The following is a 24535-nucleotide window of genomic DNA, read 5'->3' on the forward strand; positions in this document are numbered from 1 at the left end:
GCTGAGAGCGGCTCTGTTTGTCAATGTAAAGCAGCTACAAGTTGTATCTTTACGTAGTCTCTTCCGCTGTCTGTTCGTTTAGATCTTTTAAACTACGTAACGGACTTTAAAGCAATATTTAACAATTGATACAGTTATTCAAGAGATAAGTATCTATAATATATGTACTCTTGTACGAAGCCGTGGCGGGTAGTTGAAAATAAATTAGTCAACATTCTTATTTGAGTGTCTTACACATTAAAACAATGTAGTTGCTATTACTAGCCCAGTTGTACCTATGCTTCTCAGTTGTAACTATTAAAAATATTTTATTGGAAACTAAAATTATAAAACCAAAATGTTACACAAATAATTTCATATTTAGGTAGATAAATATTATTTTAAGGATGATTATTTTTAGAAATTTAATATTATGAAAATATGAATTTCATTTAATTCTTTAAAATTATTAATATCATCGTAATAACTGTATATATTTTATTCTACTTGTAGTTACGCGTTTGGTTTCTAATGGCATTCATTAATTGGAGCAAACAAAATGTAAACATGTGTAAATATTATAATATAAAGTATATTTTTAGTAACAAAAATCAATTGAATAAAAGGATAAACTTAAGACAGTTTTCCAATTGAACATCTGGGATCAACAAATTGTAATCTATGATTATAATGAAGTTTTGTATATAAATTTTATATATTGTTCTCCTCTCCAAGTTGTAAGGTCATTAAATATATAAAAATCAGACGAGTACCGTTTGATTTTTATAGATTTAATGACTGTATTTTTTCAAAACTGAAACGCTGCCGCCTGTGGCTCACGCCAATCGCAATCACAGACATTATGCGTGAGTTTCGGCAATTCTGCGGTGATTTACAGCGCTGCGCTGAGGGGAGGGGACGCAAATAAATCATAACGTTTTATATTTAACTGCGATTACGGACTTGGCTCCTTGTTTACTGTACCCACAGGGACATGTGCCACTCATACTCTGCCAAATTACACTTTGTATAAAGTCATTTATATATATATTTATTAGGTGACCCCGCAAACGTTGTTATGCTATATAAATTAAAAATGCTATTGAAAAATAGAACGTGCTATTGTGTAAAAAAATAAAAAAAATGTTAGGGGTGGACAACTCTTGTCACTTAGGGGTATAAAAAATAGATAGTAGCCGATGCTCATACCTACTGCATATGCATCTAAAATTTCATAAAAATAGGTCAAGCCGTTTCGAAAGAGTATAGTAACCAACATTATGACTGTGTGAATTTTATATATAAGACCAGTTACTCACCCCGGTTTCGCATGGGTGTACATGTATTATATATACAAACCTTCCTTTTGAATCACTCTATCTGTTAAAAAAAAAACCGCTTCAAAATCCGTTACGTAGTTTTAAATCTTTAAAACTACGTAACGGACAGGCAGCGACAGCGACTTTGTTTTATACTATGTAATGATTTATTACATATATAACAGGCATAGTAATATATTAAACATATATTAAGATATTTTTGGATCTTACAATTCCTTACAGTCTTTACAGTTTACTTAGAAATTAGAGGGAGAAAAAATAAAAATTACTATTAAAAAGTTCTTACATTAAGTTTATTTCAGTAAACATTATTTCTATTAATTATAATGTGTGGACAATTCACACAGCGCTCTAACTTCTAGTACCAAGCTAAGCAGAGCTTGTGTTATGAGTATAGAATTGTTTAAATCGTCCTGGAATATTATTATAATGTTTATATCTTATACCGACTTAAAAACAAGTACTAGACAATTGATATAAATATTTTTTTTTATAATTCTTTATTGCACCAATAAAAGCAGATATATATATATATATATATATATATATATATATATATATATATATAAAACATAAAAGAAAGAAGAAGGTACTGAAGGTGGTCTTATCGCTAACGCAATCTATTTCAGACAACCAGGAAAGAGAGGTATACTAAAAATAAAGTAAGCGGCACATGAGTGGATATAGGAGAATAATAAAATTTAAATTAAATTTAAATAAAAAAAAAATACACTTATGTAAATAAATTAAAATTGAGTACACTCAATAGATCACATCATTAAGTACACTTAGATGTATACCGGAAAAATAATAGTTATCTGTGTCTACACTAAAATAAACTATCAATATACAACTAAATATAAATACATACATACATATATACAAATATACATACATAAATATACATAATATACATATAAATATTATATAAATAACACACTATACTAAATGTAATAAGCAATTGAAGAGGAGAGGAAGTAAACAGCAAATACAGGGAGAGAAAGTAAGATTTCACTAACTTCTTAAAGATGGCAATTTATTTTTATTAATTTGTTTTACGGCTCTGGATACAAGTTCTTTTTAGCCCAACTTAAAATTTACACAAAAATAAAAATTATTTGTATAAACATTTTTGCACTTTTTATTTACTATAATTATTAAACACAATGAACGAAGCATTACAAAACTATGCCTTGATTACTTTTAATATTCCATGAGAACCGATGACTACAGAAATATCTACCCACATTTCACCCGAGCGAAGCCGGGTTTTCATCTAGTAAATAAATAAAACGTACAAATATAAATTTGAAATTAGTAGGTGTTATTATCGAGTATTATTATGAATTTATATGTACAACATATAAACATAGTAAGTACCTATACGGACTGATTTTATTTGATCACGACGTTTATAGCATTGAGACGGTTTTATTGAATAATCTATGTACTTTATGGGTCTGATTTATATTCTAGTCTATATACTTAAATACCAGAATACTGTAACTACCATATAGTAATTTTTGTAGCTATGAAGTGGTCGAGTGGAATGAGTAGTCATGCTCGCTAAAATGTCCAGACATGTGGCGGCGTGGTGGGCCGGGTCATTGGGCTCCCTAAAATATGGACGAGCGCAGTGATGGCTGGCTCATCTGTCATACTCGTGAACGAGTGCTGCTTGTAGGGACTGGTCTGCTCTTATCACTACGACTGATTTAATCTTATTGTGTTTTTATATTTGAGCATAAATAAATTAGCGCTGGTTGGTAGTTTGTATTCACACGTTTCGACTTGTAAAATGTGAACTTACAAGGATTGTTTAAAAGAGCAATAGGTACACAAGTTTCTTGCTTATTCTTCTTATGATGAGACAGCTTTCCGAATAAGCGATAGATTTAAAAAAGGTTGACTGTTCAAAAGTGTTTAAATTAAGTTTATTTGAATAAATGATTTTCTATTCTATTATATTCTACCAGCTGTTGAGTTTCACCACCGTACTACCCGCCAGAAACTAAAATACCATTCTTATCATCTGGATAAATGGAGGATATTACAGTTTTCTAGAAACTTTTTACCAGGCGCAACCACATTGTGGAATCACCTTCCAGCAATGATGTTTCCGAACCAATACGTTATTGAAACCTTCAAGAAAAGAGCTTATTTCTTAGAAGGACGGCAACGCACTTGCAGTTCCTGTGGTCTTGCGAGTGCTCATGGGAAGCGGTAATTACTTACCATCAGGTGAGCCGCAAGCTCATTTGTACCCTATACTATCTTAATAATATTATATAGACGAAAGTTTGTAAGTATGGATGTTTGTTACTCTTTCACGCAAAAACTAAAGAAAGGATTTTGATGAAATTTTACAGTAATATAGCTTATACATTAGAATAATGCATGGGCTATATTTTATTTTAAAATTTAAAGCGAGTGAAACCGCGATCAGAGTTAGTGACAAATATACGGGCTATTTTTGTGAATTAATATAGTGTACGATTAAGTATGATTTTAATTACTTAATTTAATTCACACATGATAATTCAAGTAGGTGTACAAATTGCCAAATCACCATGACTTATGGTATGTATTTTGTAGACTATGGTGTGATTTCACGGTACTGACACCATGAACTGACATATTTTTGTTAATTATAGTAAAATATAGCCACAGTGGTGTAGCTGTTTAGCATACTCCCTCATACACGGCCTGGTAATAGGTTTAATTCCTGCAAAATACATTATATTTCTATTAGTGATTGTAATAATAAACAATCCTGGACAATTGGCACGGCGCCATCTAGTCCCACAGTAAGCAGAGCTTGTGTTATGGGTACTAGACAACTGATATAAAAACTTAGATATTTTTTTAAATACATACATTATATATATAGAATACACCCAGACCGATACAAACAATCATATTCATGAATACAAATGCTTGGATCGAGCGAGGAATCGAACCCGCGATCTCCGGTACTAAAGCCGTGTACATAACCGCTAGACCACCAAGGTCGTACTATTTTATTATATATATTTTTTAAGTAGTTTTCAATATGCCCATATTATGTATTTTTTTAAAGAAACGTCTTTATTATGAACTTGCTTTGCTATAACTTATTGTATATAAGCTTTACCTAATTTAAAACTAAACTAATTTTGATATTGCAAGCGTTTTCTATTCATTTATTCATTATGTAAGAAAGTAAAGTACAACATGAAACAAATCCAATTTCTTATTTTTAACTTGCATTTGCATAATCCTTCCAAATTTATTCATAACTTAAAAAACATTGAAATATCTAACCAAAATTTAAATTAACCATTATTAAGAACATGGAATATTAACCAGAAAGTATTCGCTATGTGTATACGCAAGGTAGGCCACGTGGAGGTCGACTTAACAGACTTCTAACATTGCTAGTAATAAAACCAATTATTTTCACTAGTAATAAATTTCTCTACTTCGGTCCAGAGTTCAAAACTCTACCAAACTCTACATTTCAAAAAGTTACCGAGTCGCGAACTGAACTTGTAACCCTAATAGATAGGTTATATGCAAAAGAAGTTATAGTTTCATTAAAAAAATCCATATGTCAACTAGTATGATAACAATTTTTGCTGTACCGAAAAATGCGAAAATGCATCAAAAAGATAACTATGACTGTATCCTATAACTATTTGATGTTTAAGTAAATATTTGGGTATCTAAATATAAAAGAAAACGAAGGGTCGTCCGTCCGCTTATTCGAACGAGCGAGGGGAAAATGTGAAAATTTGCCCTCGGTAGCAGCCATGTTGTGACGTCACCGCACACGACACGGGACGGACTTAGGTGACGTGTATTTTTATGATACGTGTGGAGAAAGTTGATTATTTTTAAACTGTCTAACATTGTCTAATATCTTATTATAATTTTAATATAATTATACATTATTGTGGAAAAGAATTCATAGCTTTAAATGAATAATGCAAGTGAATATTTTTTATGAACTTCGTAATTTATTGTTACGACTTCCTACGGCAAAATAAAAATGAAGATTCTTAAAATACAAGAACAAAGTCGTACAGTAACAGTGAGTTTTAAAACTCTAAAGTTGTGGAAGCTTTAAAAATGCCAACCGGTTAATACTGGTAACTGTCAACAAACCGACTGACATTTCAGTAGCTACAGTAAACAATAGCGATATGATTCAAAATAAAACAAAGTCGTCGCGAAAACGCCAAAAAAAGAAGTTAGCAATTGTTCGTAAAAATAAGAATATGCCGCTTAATACGTCCCAGTGTGCGCTTTGATGATGCCGGAGGTTGCTGATTGGCTGCTTAGAATTGGCGGGCGTGGCATGTTTAAGCCCCACCCCCATACTGCTAGGGGCTCTGGGGATCTCACCACCAAACCACATCAGGCGCTCACCGATAGCGCCACGCGTTTACCACGCATGCTTATAACCTACGTTACACACGTGAACGCACGAACCGGTTTTGAAAAACTCAGTGACAATGTGTGGTATAGTGATGTGACTTTATTTCAAAGTGTGGTAATAGTGTTGTACAGTTATCTTGTAATGCAAATCGGATAATAAGTGTTGAAGTTTGAAAAACTAAGTGTCTGAAGCGACGTGAAATCGATTTGAAAACAGTGACCTCTGGTGGTGATACTACATTTTGATGAAACGGCCCGCGTGTTATATAAACATTATGGATATTCTGAATGTAAACAAATCTATCGTGCTCTTATAACAGAACGATATATTTATATGTAAATATGTTTAGATGAAATATCTAATTAACTGCGTAGATAATCCAATTCTTAAATACTTCCATATTAAATTTTCCATTCGAACTAGTTTCTTCGCTCAAGATATTCTTCCATCAATAAAAGAAGAAAATCAAAATACTTAAAATATTATCTATATCAACTAATTCTTTCGAATTTCTCCAAATACGAATAAAACAATTAATTATTATATCACAATACTATTTAAATAATTAGTGATTATATTTTTCACGACTAAACTTAATAAATAAATAAATCTATAATTTTTATAAGTAATAAGATCAAGGCGTATCGACATTATGCTATAATATTTCAAACAAAAAGAGGCAAAAAGATAATCGAGCTAATGTGGCCTTTGCCGCCGGATGGAATAATTGCTGAAACAAGGCCCATCTTCAAAACGAGGTCATTGTCTGAGTTTCCAAAGCAATAACAATTGTATTATTGGAATTACATGATTGATTATTACAGTAATTTTATAAATTCAAATTCAAATCACTTATAATATAATAAATATTGAAAAAAATTATCGGAGACGGTAATAAATATAGAGAAGAATAAATCTCAACATTGCGAATATTATTAAAAAAAAGTGTTATAAGAAAAAAAAAATAAAACGGCAAAGGTATCCTCAAAAGGCCTGGCGTTCTCGGTTCGCGAACTGGACGATTTGAAATCAAATTCAAATTTGGAACACAAATGTTAGTGAGAACAGTGTGAGCTTGGCAAAGAGGCGGAACAGTGGCCGGGGCGTCGTGTCGAGTGGTGAACCCACAGCCGTCAAGATAGCCACAGACTCGAAGCTACAGTTGTGCGGCTGGAGTGGGCAGGCTGGCTACGCTCTGGACGGATGCGTGGACACGGGCCTGCTCCGGCCGCCGCCGCAGCCACACTCCAGCCAGCTGGGCACGGTGTACGCGACCAAGAGGCGCCGCCGGAATGGAAAAAGGTCAGTTCATAACTTCAAACCGTCCTATAATTCATGCATAACTTCAAAACGTGCCTCTATATGTGTAATTCCTCTAACTTAGGCAAAATATGCATTGAGTATGTTTTATTTCATAACTTCAATCAGTTCATAACATACACGGCCCTCTAATTCTTCTTTAAATGTTTTTTTTGAACCTTCAAAACGCGCTTCTATATGTAATTCCTCTAATTTAAACAAAACATGATGCTCTATGTATTTCTCTCATAACTCCAATAGGCTAAAAGATGTTTTATTTCAAAAATTTCCTTTATGTATGTAATTCTTCTAACATAAGCAAACATGATGCTATAAGTATGTTTTATTTCATAACTTCAATAGGTCTATGTGTGTAATTCCTCTAATTTAAGCAAAATATGATGCTGTAAATATGTCTTTAGTTTTATTTCAAAATATTCCGTTATGAGTATGATTCCGCAAACGAAATCAAACACGCTTTAAATAAAACAAATCTAGACATTCTAGATTAAACTCAATATCTACAAGACTAAATATACTTTTGTAATAACAAATTTAGGATAATTGAACAATACGGAGTGTAATGGCTCTGAATTTCCTTCAAATAGCGTTGACTGTACGAATTATAAACTATAAAAAATAATAAGTTACTATTACTAACGAATATCAAAACTTACGTCTGTATAACATAGCTGTCGCCCCATTATCTTATGCGTCAATTTCCCTGTATTTCCTATTGGTCGTAGCATAATGTTATATAGCCTACATCTCGACAAATTGTCTATCCAACGCTAAAAGAATTTTCAATTTTTTATAACCTACTTGTAGAGATTACACCGCACATTCTAACTTACAAACATTGCCTCTTTGTAATAGTAGTTATATTTAGTTTTGTTTAAAGCTAACAGTAAGAAAAAATATACATAAATAAATAACATCAAATCAAAATATTCAGATGATATAATGACGACCTCGGTGGTGTAGCGGTCAAGCACACCGCTTTACGACCGATAGTCACGGGTTCGATTCCTCGCACGGCACAAACATTTGTATTCATGAGTATGATTGTTTGTATCGGTCGGGGTGTTTTCTATGTATAATATGTATGTATTTACAAAAAAAAATATCATGTATATGTATCAGTTATCTAGTACCCATAACACAAGCTCTAGCTAGCTTAACTTGGGTCTAGATGGCTCTGTGTGGATTGGCCTGAGATTATATAATCTTATGATATGTCAAATCTACCGTCAGTTCTGAGTGCTTTTGAGCTAAGGAGAACTGACAAGAAACTTAGCTCTTACCAACCTGCCTACCTACCTTACCTATAAAGTCATAGGCCGTATTTTTTGATACAAGATATAATTAAATATGAATATTTAAGTATTTAATTGATTTTTCCTTCCACATCTTTACATAGTATAAAATGAAATCGCTTCTGCCGTCTGTTCGCTTATATCTATTAAACTACACGACGGATTTTAATGCAGTTTTTAGCAATAGATAGAACGATTCAAGAGCAAGGTTTACATGCATAATACATGTACATTCATGCAAAGCTAGGGCGGGTAGCTAGTAAAACATATGAGAGAATATCAAAGTTTTATACGTTGTGATACAGAGTGGTTTCAAAAAGCATTTCAAAAACGTATCAAATCGATTAGCAACAATTAATAATTGTAGAAACTTTATAGTTTCAACAAGAGCCTATATTCGGCGAATATTATATATTTGTTATTGTATTTTGAGTTTTATATCCAAAGTTCTAAGACTTGTTTTAGCTATTTATGCTTTGACACTAAAATTTTGGAATTCACAAAGAAATAAAGTTACTAGATGTGACACTTCTTCATTTATAATTTATAATAATTCACGTTCATTCATAATAATAATTATTTTGTTATTCTAATAGTAATTATTAAATAAAGTTAGTAGATTTGAGTTGAAAATAAATGAATTACTTAATAATATATTTAACCAGATGAATGTTTTTAAACAACATGTACTATATTCTTCTATTTTAATTGATATAAACTATTTAACATATAAGTATAATATTGAGTGTTTTAAAGGGTATTTTCTTATTAAAATTACTATATAATAATGTCCCTGGATAATGAACATAACGCTAACTAGTCCCAAGCTAAACAGAACTTATGTTATGGATACTAGACTACTGATATAAATACATTATTTGTATACATAATATACCAAAATAATAAAAAAAAACCAGAATCACAAGTAATCATGAATACAAATGTTTGTACCGGGCGAGAAATTAAACCCGCGACCATTGGAAGTAAAGCAAATGCTTAACCGCTAGACTACCGAAGCCGACAAATCGTAATCAGGTAGCATAGAATACATATATATAATTTATAAAATTAATACTTGCATATCGTAAAATCCATTATCATTACATAGTATAAAACAAAGTCGCTGTGGCTGTCTGTTCGTCCCTATGTATGCTTAAATCTGTAAAACTACGCAACGGACTTTGATGCGTTTTTTTTAATAGACAGAGTGATTTCAGAGGAAGGTTTATATATATAATACATGTACACCCGGGCGAAAATGGGGCGAGTAACTAGTTTAACATAATAGTCATATAATTAAAAAAACATATTAAGCTTAAGTAATATTAAATTATATGACTACAATATTAAATAATTAAGATTTAAATAAAAAGAAATACAGTGAGTGAATCCCAATTATACAATTAGTATGAACTCATCTTACTAGTAAACAATTATATATAATTTATATGCCATTATACTATAATATATTTCCTTGCTAATTATCTTCAAATAACTTTATATATGACTAGCTTTTGCCCGCGGCTTCCCTCGCGATAATTTATCCCCTTAGGGGTGAAATTTATGAAAATCCTTTCTTAGGAGATGCCTACGTCATAGTAGCTTTATGCATGCAAAGTCTCAGCCCGATCGGTTTAGAGTTGACAAAGTTTCATGCAATCCATCATCCCTTATTTTATCCCCTTGGGGGTAGAATTAATCAAAACTCTTTCTTATCGGATGCCTACGTCATAACATCTACCTGCATGCCAAATTTCAGTCCGATCCGTCCAGTGGTTTGGGCTGTGCGTTGATAGATCACTACGTCAGTCACCTTTGAGTAATATATATATATATTTAGATAAAGTCCCTCAATATTTCTAAAGTTAAAAATAATGAAATTGAAATATGTTTCTTGAATTACATGTATATGTGTTTCTTTATCACCATCATCATTATCATAATCTTCATCATCTGATTCTTCCTTATTGGTCGGCGTAACATGTTTATCTCTTCTATTCATCTCTGATAGGTAGATAATTGATTTATTGCCAACATAACACAAATAATATAATTTACAATAAGACACAAAATAAGAAATAAATAATAACATAGAAGTTGTCAATAGGAGCTGCCTCAGCTGTTGCTGATATAAGCACAATCTTAATGAGGTTTTTTTTATGGATGATAATGGAATGGTGCACCCGCCTGCACTAACAGTTTACGCTGGCGGGGCACCAGTGGAGGATGATAGGATGAACATGAGGTCAGGTCAGTTAGCTCATCGTGACAAATTCAGCAGGAATTTATCACGATGGTTTCCAGGGGGAACCGCGTGGAGGTCAACCTGACATGGTATATTGCTAGTTATGGGCCCATGAGTCCACATTACTAAGTATCCCCTTCCCCCCACCTCACTGAGGTGCACCTATACAGTGCTGGTGTTCAGGCAGACCCCATTACTCATAAAAAAAAACTAAGATGCGGCTTTTTTACTACATACAGATACATATAATTTAAACACAAAAAAAAATTTAATAAGATCTAGGATACACAAATATAAAAATATATAAAATGAATTACAATATTCAATGCTCATAAAAACCAAAATCAGTTTCAATAACAGTAACAAAAGGAAAAAAAAAATTACAAAGATAAAAAGAAAAACCAATCCACCGCTATCACCGCTTCTTGTTCGCAGTCATCTCGTTATTAACTCCCTTTCTTACCATATCATCTTTCACACAGTCCAACCCTTTTAAAAGGATATTTCATCTCTTTCCCTCACTATTGATAATTGAATTGTTTTCCCTTACTCATAAATTTATTTATACTATCGCGATATTTTTTTCATGGCACAATTAATAAACTCACATAAATATAAACCGTAACGAGTGTGTAGGAGGAAGTATAATACATTTTATATATATAAAAAACGTCCATTGTTTTAATGCTAACTATTGTGTGATCTGAGTGGTAATTATTTTAATAGCTAATAACACCTTTGCCGGTGGTAAAAACTTTATTGAAACTCTATCATAGGGAGCTGTAATTTTTCTGTCAAAACATCCCAGTAGTAGTGGCTCGATTTTTTAATGTATTGAATTTTTTGCCTATGCTGACTATTTATTATTTATTTATTAACTAGCTGTACTCGCGACTTCGTCCGCGAGTAATTTAATTTAATTTTATTAAAATAAAAAATTTTTTCTAAAATGGAAGTAGCTTAAGTTACTCCTTATTGCATTAGCTACCTGCCAAAAAAAGTCCCGTCAAAATCAGTCTAGCCATTTCAGAGATTAGCCGGAACAAACAGACAGACAAAAATTATAAAAAATGTAATTTTGGTGTATGTACCGTATATATATTCATATGTATGTAGTAAAAACGGTTATTTCAATATTACAAACAGACACTCCAGTTTTATTTATATGTATAGATGTATAGATTTTTAATTACAAGCATATACAATAAATTTATAGATAATAAATTAACAATACACACATGAACTCTGTTTAAAGAGTATAGCTATTTTGTAGATGACTCTTTTCATATTTTAGTCAGTTTTTTAGGACGGAATTGAAGTCTACATAGCTAGCTTAGCTCCTACGTCTACATATATTAGTATAATAATTAAATTAGATTAAATAAATAAGTAACCCTGGACAATTAACACAGCGCCATCTAGTCCCACGGTAAGCAGAGCTTGTGTTATGGCTATTAGACAACTGATATTAAATACTTAGATATTTTTTTGTAAGTACATACATAATATATCTTCGATTAAATAAAAAAATGATATTTTTCAAAATTAGAAGCTAGTATTGCCTGCTTTTATATAAGTCAATTAAATTAACCACGCCGTCTTAATCATTATCTAAATACTTTTAAAATGATATATACTTAATACTTCTTTGTAAATTTAAAACTTTAAAGGTCAAAATAATTTAAATATATTTAAAAACTATAAATGCTTGTCTGAAGGACAAGATATATAGAAAACATCTAGACGGATAAAAACAAACATACTCATGAATACAAAAGTTTGTGCCGTGCGAGGAATCGAACCCGCGAACATCGGAAGTAAAGCGGTGTGCTAAACCGCTAGACCACTGAGGTCGTCATAGATTGATTATATCGGTCTATAGTATTAGCCCAAGAGCCCACGACTGCCAGACATACGTCATTTTAATAAACGTGAAAGTTCTTGTATGTGTGTCCCCAACACAGGTAAGAACGATCCCCAAATATGAAACCTGGATCGTGGTTCCTTTGGCAGGTACCAGGTAACAAAGGTGTAAAAAAAATCATACCAAATTCGTTATTTTAAGAAACTCCATATTTTCATATATTGTTCGTAGCACTATTATAACTTGCGCTGCTCATTGCCAGACACGTAGTGTGGTTCCAACCCCCGCCGGACCCCCTAAACTATACTATTTTAGAAATAAACTTACGTCATTTTAATAAAGCTGAAATTTATATATATTATTGAGAGTTCTCTCAAACTGAGTTTCCTAAATTGCCAGACAGTTTTCTTGGTTCCTTATCATACCAGACTCATTGAAACCGTATATTGGGTAACAACGGTGTATACAATTTCATATCAAATTCGTTATTTTAAGATGCTCCATTTTTTCACATATTGCTCGTAACAGTATTATAACTTGCTCTGCTCATTGCCAGACCCTTAGTGTGGTTCCAACCCCCCGCCGGGCCCCCCTAAACTATACTATTTTGTAAATAAACTTACGTCATTTTAATAAAGCTGAAATTTATATATATTATTGAGAGTTCTCTCAAACTGAGTTTCCTAAATTGCCAGACAGTTTTCTTGGTTCCTTATAATACCAGACTCATTGAAACCGTATATTGGGTAACAACGGTGTATACAATTTCATATCAAATTCGTTATTTTAAGATGCTCCATTTTTTCACATATTGCTCGTAACAGTATTATAACTTGCTCTGCTCATTGCCAGACCCTTAGTGTGGTTCCAATCCCCCGCCGGACCCCCCTAAACTATACTATTTTGTAAATAAACTTACGTCATTTTAATAAAGCTGAAATTTATATATATTATTGAGAGTTCTCTCAAACTGAGTTTCCTAAATTGCCAGACAGTTTTCTTGGTTCCTTATTCCACCAGAATCATTGAAACCGTACATATATTGGATAACAACGGTGTATACAATTTCATGTCAAATTCATTATTTTAAGATGCTCCATTTTTTCACATATTGTTCGTAGCATTATTATAACTTGCGCTGCTCATTGCCAGACACGTAGTGTGGTTCCAACCCCCGCCGGACCCCCCTAAACTATACTATTTTATAAATAAACTTACGTCATTTTAATAAAGCTGAACCTTATATATATTATTGAGAGAACTATTAAACTGAGTTTCCTAAATTGCCAGACAGTTTTCTTGGTTCCTTATCCTACCAAACTCATTGAAACCGTATATTGGGTAACAACGGTGTATACAATTTCATATCAAATTCGTTATTTTAAGATGCTCCATTTTTTCACATATTGCTCGTAACAGTATTATAACTTGCTCTGCTCGTTGCCAGACCCTTAGTGTGGTTCCAACCCTCCGCCGGACCCCCCCAAACTATACTATTTTATAAATAAATTTACGTTATTTTAATAAAGCTGTAATTTATATATATTATTGAGAGTTCTCTCAAACTAAGTTTCCTAAATTGCCAGACAGTTTTCTTGGTTACTTATCCTACCAGACTCATTGAAACCGTATATTGGGTAACAACGGTGTATACAATTTCATATCAAATTCGTTATTTTAAGATGCTCCATTTTTTCACATATTGCTCGTAACAGTATTATAACTTGCTCTGCTCATTGCCAGACCCTTAGTGTGGTTCCAACCCCCGCCGGACCCCCCTAAACTATACTATTTTATAAATAAACTTACGTCATTTTAATAAAGCTGAACCTTATATATATTATTGAGAGAACTATTAAACTGAGTTTCCTAAATTGCCAGACAGTTTTCTTGGTTCCTTATCCTACCAAACTCATTGAAACCGTATATTGGGTAACAACGGTGTATACAATTTCATATCAAATTCGTTATTTTAGGATGCTTCATTTTTTCACATATTGCTCGTAACAGTATTATAACTTGCTCTGCTCGTTGCCAGACCCTTAGTGTGGTTCCAACCCCCCGCCGGACCCCCCCAAACTATACTATTTTATAAATAAATTTACGTCATTTTAATAAAGCTGAACTTTATATATATTATTGAGAGTTCTCTCAAACTGAGTTTCCTAAATTGCCAGACAGTTTTCTTGGTTCGACAACGATCAGAGCAAGTTATAATACTGTTACGAGCAATATGTGTAAAAATGGAGCATCTTAAAATAACGAATTTGATATGAAATTGTATACACCGTTGTTACCCAATATACGGTTTCAATGAGTCTGGTATGATAAGGAACCAAGAAAACTGTCTGGCAATTTAGGAAACTCAGTTTGAGAGAACTCTCAATAATATATATAAATTTCAGCTTTATTAAAATGACGTAAGTTTATTTATAAAATAGTATAGTTTAGGGTTGTCCGGCGGGTGGTTGGAACCACACTAAGGGTCTGGCAATGAGCAGAGCAAGTTATAATACTGTTACGAGCAATATGTGTAAAAATGGAGCATCTTAAAATAACGAATTTGATATGAAATTGTATACACCGTTGTTACCCAATATACGGTTTCAATGAGTCTGGTATGATAAGGAACCAAGAAAACTGTCTGGCAATTTAGGAAACTCAGTTTGAGAGAACTCTCAATAATATATATAAATTTCAGCTTTATTAAAATGACGTAAGTTTATTTCTAAAATAGTATAGTTTAGGGGGGTCCGGCAGGGGGTTGGAACCACACTACGTGTCTGGCAATGAGCAGCGCAAGTTATAATAATGCTACGAACAATATGTGAAAAAATGGAGCATCTTACAATAACGAATTTGATATGAAATTGTATACACCGTTGTTACCCAATATACGGTTTCAATGAGTTTGGTAGGATAAGGAATCAAGAAAACTGTCTGGCAATTTAGGAAACTCAGTTTAATAGTTCTCTCAATAATATATATAAAGTTCAGCTTTATTAAAATGACGTAAGTTTATTTATAAAATAGTATAGTTTAGGGTAGTCCGGCGGGGGGTTGGAACCACACTAAGGGTCTGGCAATGAGCAGAGCAAGTTATAATACTGTTACGAGCAATATGTGTAAAAATGGAGCATCTTAAAATAACGAATTTGATATGAAATTGTATACACCGTTGTTTCACATATTGCTCGTAACAGTATTATAACTTGCTCTGCTCATTGCCAGACCCTTAGTGTGGTTCCAACCCCCCGCCGGACCCCCTAAACTATACTATTTTGTAAATAAACTTACGTCATTTTAATAAAGCTGAAATTTATATATATTATTGAGAGTTCTCTCAAACTGAGTTTCCTAAATTGCCAGACAGTTTTCTTGGTTCCTTATAATACCAGACTCATTGAAACCGTATATTGGGTAACAACGGTGTATACAATTTCATATCAAATTCGTTATTTTAAGATGCTCCATTTTTTCACATATTGCTCGTAACAGTATTATAACTTGCTCTGCTCATTGCCAGACCCTTAGTGTGGTTCCAACCCCCCGCCGGACCCCCTAAACTATACTATTTTGTAAATAAACTTACGTCATTTTAATAAAGCTGAAATTTATATATATTATTGAGAGTTCTCTCAAACTGAGTTTCCTAAATTGCCAGACAGTTTTCTTGGTTCCTTATTCCACCAGAATCATTGAAACCGTACATATATTGGATAACAACGGTGTATACAATTTCATGTCAAATTCATTATTTTAAGATGCTCCATTTTTTCACATATTGTTCGTAGCATTATTATAACTTGCGCTGCTCATTGCCAGACACGTAGTGTGGTTCCAACCCCCCGCCGGACCCCCCTAAACTATACTATTTTATAAATAAACTTACGTCATTTTAATAAAGCTGAACCTTATATATATTATTGAGAGAACTATTAAACTGAGTTTCCTAAATTGCCAGACAGTTTTCTTGGTTCCTTATCCTACCAAACTCATTGAAACCGTATATTGGGTAACAACGGTGTATACAATTTCATATCAAATTCGTTATTTTAAGATGCTCCATTTTTTCACATATTGCTCGTAACAGTATTATAACTTGCTCTGCTCGTTGCCAGACCCTTAGTGTGGTTCCAACCCCCGCCGGACCCCCCAAACTATACTATTTTATAAATAAATTTACGTTATTTTAATAAAGCTGTAATTTATATATATTATTGAGAGTTCTCTCAAACTAAGTTTCCTAAATTGCCAGACAGTTTTCTTGGTTACTTATCCTACCAGACTCATTGAAACCGTATATTGGGTAACAACGGTGTATACAATTTCATATCAAATTCGTTATTTTAAGATGCTCCATTTTTTCACATATTGCTCGTAACAGTATTATAACTTGCTCTGCTCATTGCCAGACCCTTAGTGTGGTTCCAACCCCCCGCCGGACCCCCCTAAACTATACTATTTTATAAATAAACTTACGTCATTTTAATAAAGCTGAACCTTATATATATTATTGAGAGAACTATTAAACTGAGTTTCCTAAATTGCCAGACAGTTTTCTTGGTTCCTTATCCTACCAAACTCATTGAAACCGTATATTGGGTAACAACGGTGTATACAATTTCATATCAAATTCGTTATTTTAGGATGCTTCATTTTTTCAAATATTGCTCGTAACAGTATTATAACTTGCTCTGCTCGTTGCCAGACCCTTAGTGTGGTTCCAACCCCCCGCCGGACCCCCCCAAACTATACTATTTTATAAATAAATTTACGTCATTTTAATAAAGCTGAACTTTATATATATTATTGAGAGTTCTCTCAAACTGAGTTTCCTAAATTGCCAGACAGTTTTCTTGGTTCGACAACGATCAGAGCAAGTTATAATACTGTTACGAGCAATATGTGAAAAAATGGAGCATCTTAAAATAACGAATTTGATATGAAATTGTATACACCGTTGTTACCCAATATACGGTTTCAATGAGTCTGGTATGATAAGGAACCAAGAAAACTGTCTGGCAATTTAGGAAACTCAGTTTGAGAGAACTCTCAATAATATATATAAAGTTCAGCTTTATTAAAATGACGTAAGTTTATTTATAAAATAGTATAGTTTAGGGTTGTCCGGCGGGTGGTTGGAACCACACTAAGGGTCTGGCAATGAGCAGAGCAAGTTATAATACTGTTACGAGCAATATGTGTAAAAATGGAGCATCTTAAAATAACGAATTTGATATGAAATTGTATACACCGTTGTTACCCAATATACGGTTTCAATGAGTCTGGTATGATAAGGAACCAAGAAAACTGTCTGGCAATTTAGGAAACTCAGTTTGAGAGAACTCTCAATAATATATATAAATTTCAGCTTTATTAAAATGACGTAAGTTTATTTCTAAAATAGTATAGTTTAGGGGGGTCCGGCGGGGGGTTGGAACCACACTACGTGTCTGGCAATGAGCAGCGCAAGTTATAATAATGCTACGAACAATATGTGAAAAAATGGAGCATCTTACAATAACGAATTTGATATGAAATTGTATACACCGTTGTTACCCAATATACGGTTTCAATGAGTTTGGTAGGATAAGGAATCAAGAAAACTGTCTGGCAATTTAGGAAACTCAGTTTAATAGTTCTCTCAATAATATATATAAAGTTCAGCTTTATTAAAATGACGTAAGTTTATTTATAAAATAGTATAGTTTAGGGTAGTCCGGCGGGGGGTTGGAACCACACTAAGGGTCTGGCAATGAGCAGAGCAAGTTATAATACTGTTACGAGCAATATGTGTAAAAATGGAGCATCTTAAAATAACGAATTTGATATGAAATTGTATACACCGTTGTTACCCAATATACGGTTTCAATGAGTCTGGTATGATAAGGAACCAAGAAAACTGTCTGGCAATTTAGGAAACTCAGTTTGAGAGAACTCTCAATAATATATATAAATTTCAGCTTTATTAAAATGACGTAAGTTTATTTCTAAAATAGTATAGTTTAGGGGGGTCCGGCGGGGGGTTGGAACCACACTACGTGTCTGGCAATGAGCAGCGCAAGTCATAATAATGCTACGAACAATATGTGAAAAAATGGAGCATCTTAAAATAATGAATTTGACATGAAATTGTATACACCGTTGTTATCCAATATATGTACGGTTTCAATGATTCTGGTGGAATAAGGAACCAAGAAAACTGTCTGGCAATTTAGGAAACTCAGTTTGAGAGAACTCTCAATAATATATATAAATTTCAGCTTTATTAAAATGACGTAAGTTTATTTCTAAAATAGTATAGTTTAGGGGGGTCCGGCGGGGGGTTGGAACCACACTAAGGGTCTGGCAATGAGCAGAGCAAGTTATAATACTGTTACGAGCAATATGTGTAAAAATGGAGCATCTTAAAATAACGAATTTGATATGAAATTGTATACACCGTTGTTACCCAATATACGGTTTCAATGAGTCTGGTATGATAAGGAACCAAGAAAACTGTCTGGCAATTTAGGAAACTCAGTTTGAGAGAACTCTCAATAATATATATAAATTTCAGCTTTATTAAAATGACGTAAGTTTATTTATAAAATAGTATAGTTTAGGGTTGTCCGGCGGGTGGTTGGAACCACACTAAGGGTCTGGCAATGAGCAGAGCAAGTTATAATACTGTTACGAGCAATATGTGTAAAAATGGAGCATCTTAAAATAACGAATTTGATATGAAATTGTATACACCGTTGTTACCCAATATACGGTTTCAATGAGTCTGGTATGATAAGGAACCAAGAAAACTGTCTGGCAATTTAGGAAACTCAGTTTGAGAGAACTCTCAATAATATATATAAATTTCAGCTTTATTAAAATGACGTAAGTTTATTTCTAAAATAGTATAGTTTAGGGGGGTCCGGCGGGGGGTTGGAACCACACTACGTGTCTGGCAATGAGCAGCGCAAGTTATAATAATGCTACGAACAATATGTGAAAAAATGGAGCATCTTACAATAACGAATTTGATATGAAATTGTATACACCGTTGTTACCCAATATACGGTTTCAATGAGTTTGGTAGGATAAGGAATCAAGAAAACTGTCTGGCAATTTAGGAAACTCAGTTTAATAGTTCTCTCAATAATATATATAAAGTTCAGCTTTATTAAAATGACGTAAGTTTATTTATAAAATAGTATAGTTTAGGGTAGTCCGGCGGGGGGTTGGAACCACACTAAGGGTCTGGCAATGAGCAGAGCAAGTTATAATACTGTTACGAGCAATATGTGTAAAAATGGAGCATCTTAAAATAACGAATTTGATATGAAATTGTATACACCGTTGTTACCCAATATACGGTTTCAATGAGTCTGGTATAATAAGGAACCAAGAAAACTGTCTGGCAATTTAGGAAACTCAGTTTGAGAGAACTCTCAATAATATATATAAATTTCAGCTTTATTAAAATGACGTAAGTTTATTTCTAAAATAGTATAGTTTAGGGGGGTCCGGCGGGGTGTTGGAACCACACTACGTGTCTGGCAATGAGCAGCGCAAGTCATAATAATGCTACGAACAATATGTGAAAAAATGGAGCATCTTAAAATAATGAATTTGACATGAAATTGTATACACCGTTGTTATCCAATATATGTACGGTTTCAATGATTCTGGTGGAATAAGGAACCAAGAAAACTGTCTGGCAATTTAGGAAACTCAGTTTGAGAGAACTCTCAATAATATATATAAATTTCAGCTTTATTAAAATGACGTAAGTTTATTTCTAAAATAGTATAGTTTAGGGGGGTCCGGCGGGGGGTTGGAACCACACTAAGGGTCTGGCAATGAGCAGAGCAAGTTATAATACTGTTACGAGCAATATGTGTAAAAATGGAGCATCTTAAAATAACGAATTTGATATGAAATTGTATACACCGTTGTTACCCAATATACGGTTTCAATGAGTCTGGTATGATAAGGAACCAAGAAAACTGTCTGGCAATTTAGGAAACTCAGTTTAATAGTTCTCTCAATAATATATATAAAGTTCAGCTTTATTAAAATGACGTAAGTTTATTTATAAAATAGTATAGTTTAGGGTAGTCCGGCGGGTGGTTGGAACCACACTAAGGGTCTGGCAATGAGCAGAGCAAGTTATAATACTGTTACGAGCAATATGTGTAAAAATGGAGCATCTTAAAATAACGAATTTGATATGAAATTGTATACACCGTTGTTACCCAATATACGGTTTCAATGAGTCTGGTATGATAAGGAACCAAGAAAACTGTCTGGCAATTTAGGAAACTCAGTTTGAGAGAACTCTCAATAATATATATAAATTTCAGCTTTATTAAAATGACGTAAGTTTATTTACAAAATAGTATAGTTTAGGGGGGTCCGGCGGGGGGTTGGAACCACACTAAGGGTCTGGCAATGAGCAGAGTAAGTTATAATACTGTTACGAGCAATATGTGAAAAAATGGAGAATCTTAAAATAACGAATTTGATATGAAATTGTATACACCGTTGTTACCCAATATACGGTTTCAATGAGTCTGGTATGATAAGGAACCAAGAAAACTGTCTGGCAATTTAGGAAACTCAGTTTGAGAGAACTCTCAATAATATATATAAATTTCAGCTTTATTAAAATGACGTAAGTTTATTTCTAAAATAGTATAGTTTAGGGGGGTCCGGTGGGGGGTTGGAACCACACTACGTGTCTGGCAATGAGCAGCGCAAGTTATAATAGTCCTACGAACAATATATGAAAATATGGAGTTTCTTAAAATAACGAATTTGGTATGATTTTTTTTACACCTTTGTTACCTGGTACCTGCCAAAGGAACCACGATCCAGGTTTCATATTTGGGGATCGTTCTTACCTGTGTTGGGGACACACATACAAGAACTTTCACGTTTATTAAAATGACGTATGTCTGGCAGTCGTGGGCTCTTGCTCTATATGATTGTTTGTATCGGTCTGGGTGTTTTCTATGTATAATATGTATGTATTTACAAAAACAAAAAAAAAATATCTATGTATATGTATCAGTTATCTAGTACCCATAACACAAGCTCTAGCTAGCTTAAGTTAGGTCTAGACGGCTCTGTGTGAATTGTCCTGAGATTATTATTATTATTATTTATTATTATGTTTATATATTCCTAATTTACAGTCAAAGGTTTGAAGTAAATATCGAATATTTTTTGGCACCCTTGGGGGATATTGAAAACAAACGACTTTGTGAAAAATTCTGACAGTTAAATCTATATATTAAGACGTAAATCAAAATATTTGTATTATTCTATGTATACATAGTAGATATAAAACAAAATCGCTGTCGCTGTCTGTCCGTCCCTATGTATGCTTAAATCTTTAAAACTGCGCAACGGATTTTGAAGCGGTTATTTATATAGATAGAGTGATTCAAGAGCAAGGTTTATATGTATAATACATGTACACCCGGGCGAATCCGGGGCGAGTAGCTAGTATTATATATAAGGGAACGTAACAGAATTTTGATATTTTTAATATTTACAGTAAGGTATTTTTAATGTTAAAAAATATATTAAATTAAAAAATTACATAGTTTTAACACATGCACATATCTACAATTATATACTCATTTATATGTTTATAATAGAACCTTAATACCTAAAGTAAAAAGTTAAAATTTAAATGAATTATAACCTAACTTCGACTACTGGTTGATCACTAGCCAGGATAGATATATCTTACTATATACTACTTAGATATTTTGAATTTGAATCTTACTAATATATATAAACACAAAAGTTTGTGTGTATGCATGGAAGGGTGTTTCTTACTCTTTCACGCATAAATTACTAAACGGATATTGATGAAACTATACAGTAACATAGCTTATAAATCATCATAATAAATGGGCTATAAATTTTATGTATATGAAACTACAAGCAAAGCTAGTAAGGAATAAAATTCTGTTAATTCAATTAATATTTTCATAACACGATTTTATTTTTTAATTTTTATCTGTACCATTATTCAGACTTCAGAGTCTTGCATATAAAATTACTAATATAACAAAAAAAAAACTACTAACAGGTATACTAAAGTGATGCGTTTACTTTTAACAATTTAGTTTAGTGTATATATATACATAATTATATAAGCAGACCCGGAGACGAGTTGCTGTGGCTAAGGTTTTGAATACAATAATATTGCGACTATAAATTGAGATGGTAAGAAAGGAAGTAAATAACGCGATGACTGCGAACAGGGATGAATGAAAGCGAAAAACATTACGCCGACCCCAAATAAATGGGATAAGGAAGAAGCAGATGATGATGAAATTCAGATGGGGACCTACATATCGTATCTTTCAAGTTAGATCAAATTGCATAAAATGTGCAAATCATATTTGCAATCGGTTCAGTAAGTTAGAAGTCCATTGCGCCAAACAACGTGACACGTAATTTTTATATATAAATATATTATATTGTAAAATAGAAGGAACATTCAGTTCTTCTAGCATCAATGACGTACCAAGCGTGACGAATAGTGCGTTCAAAAATTAGTTGTGGCCGATTATATTGATTCGATTACTAATTTATGAGGTGAATAATAACCGTGGTATCGATACAGTTGAATCGATTGTTGCCGTGAATTTGTGACCGTGCAGCGTTGATTGATAATCGAATAACGGATTGGGGTACGAGAATTTTCTAATTGATATATGTATCTATTCATAGTTTGAAGTTTTCGATGTAAGCACGCTAGTAGAATAAGATATGTGTAGTAGTGGAGAAAAGCTTGTATTAATCAAAGTGAATCTAACGTTTCTTAAGAAAGTTGATAAAAATTACATTAAAATTATAGAGAAATAAATAATACAGTCTATTATTTATTGTTTACTAGCTTTTACACGCGGCTTCGCTTACATTGAATCCATTAAATGAAATATTTTTTTTTAATAATAAGTTCCGTAAAATATCCTGTGTTCATTCTAATACCTTCAAGAATATGTGTACATTTCATGATGATCGGTTGAGTAGTTTTTGAGTGAAAGCGTAACAAACATCTCTACTTTCATAATATTAGTAAGGATTTTATTCTAAGTTGAAGTTTGTTTGTTAAACTTTCCTCCTCTATTACACATCTTTTATAAACTGTCTTATATATGTATATTATATTAAAACTTATGTCCAATTTTACACTGTTATATTTATAACTGTAATAATAATCACCCCAGGACAATTCAACAGCGCAATTTAGACTTAAGCTAAGGAACAGTTTGTATATGTATTATGTGCACTACTTTTCTTTTAGAACTTTGAAAAAGGGCGAGCACAATAGATCTATACAGGTCGCAGTGTTACAGGTCATTGAACCTGGTAATAGCCCAAACCCCCAAATAAAAAAAATAAAAAAATATGGGCACTAAACAACTGATACAAATACTTTTGTTTTGTATGATATTTTATTTAAAAAAATAATATACACAGAAAATTACTGAATTCTAAAAATGATAAATCGATTTGGAGGTGTACAACACATACTGGCACGACTATTATACCGAATGGGGTAGTCAGAGGTATAGTCAATTGTCGATCATAAACGCAATTTTACACGATCATATTTTGCTGAGTATTCTTTTAAAGCAATGCCAAAGCAACAGTCGTCTCTCGAACTATTCTGTTTTTATTATTTTTAGTTTTGTTATTGGTGTTTGCTTCACCGCAGAGTCAGTTTGAAATATGAATTGTCAAAATACTTGTTTTTATGTCATGACCTTTTAGATGTAAGTCGGGGTAGTGACTCTATTAAACCACGCCACCCTCAAAGGCAGGTGTTTAATTTTTTTTTATAAATTTGAATAGTAGTATAGTAATACTCAACTTTATAAAAAAAAGTCTATGTTAAGGATTTTTCACTGAGTCTACTTAGTGAAAAGTCCTTAACTTTTACTTGCAATATTAGGATTTGTCAATGAAATCTATGCTAATATCATAATGAAATAAAATCGAAAGAATATTTTAATTAAAGATTTTGTTACGAGGAAATAAACTGAAAAATCAATGAACACACTTGAG

The 24535-nt window shown here is 32.7% G+C and overlaps 1 protein-coding gene across 1 annotated transcript in view; it reads left to right on the forward strand.

The window, feature by feature from the left end:
- Window positions 1–6773: 6773 nt before the first annotated feature.
- LOC131842356 (aryl hydrocarbon receptor) overlaps window positions 6774–24535 on the forward strand; it is a 155394-nt gene continuing 137632 nt past the window's right edge. Inside the window, exon 1 of the mRNA XM_059190896.1 lies at window positions 6774–7041. The gene's annotated coding sequence lies outside the window, so the exon portion shown is untranslated. The remainder of the gene's footprint in view (window positions 7042–24535) is intronic.

The sequence above is a fragment of the Achroia grisella genome, unplaced genomic scaffold (genome assembly GCF_030625045.1).
Source record: "Achroia grisella isolate CSIRO2021 unplaced genomic scaffold, CSIRO_AGI_Agris_v1 utg2167, whole genome shotgun sequence".
In the NCBI taxonomy this organism is placed as follows: Eukaryota; Metazoa; Arthropoda; class Insecta; order Lepidoptera; family Pyralidae; genus Achroia; species Achroia grisella.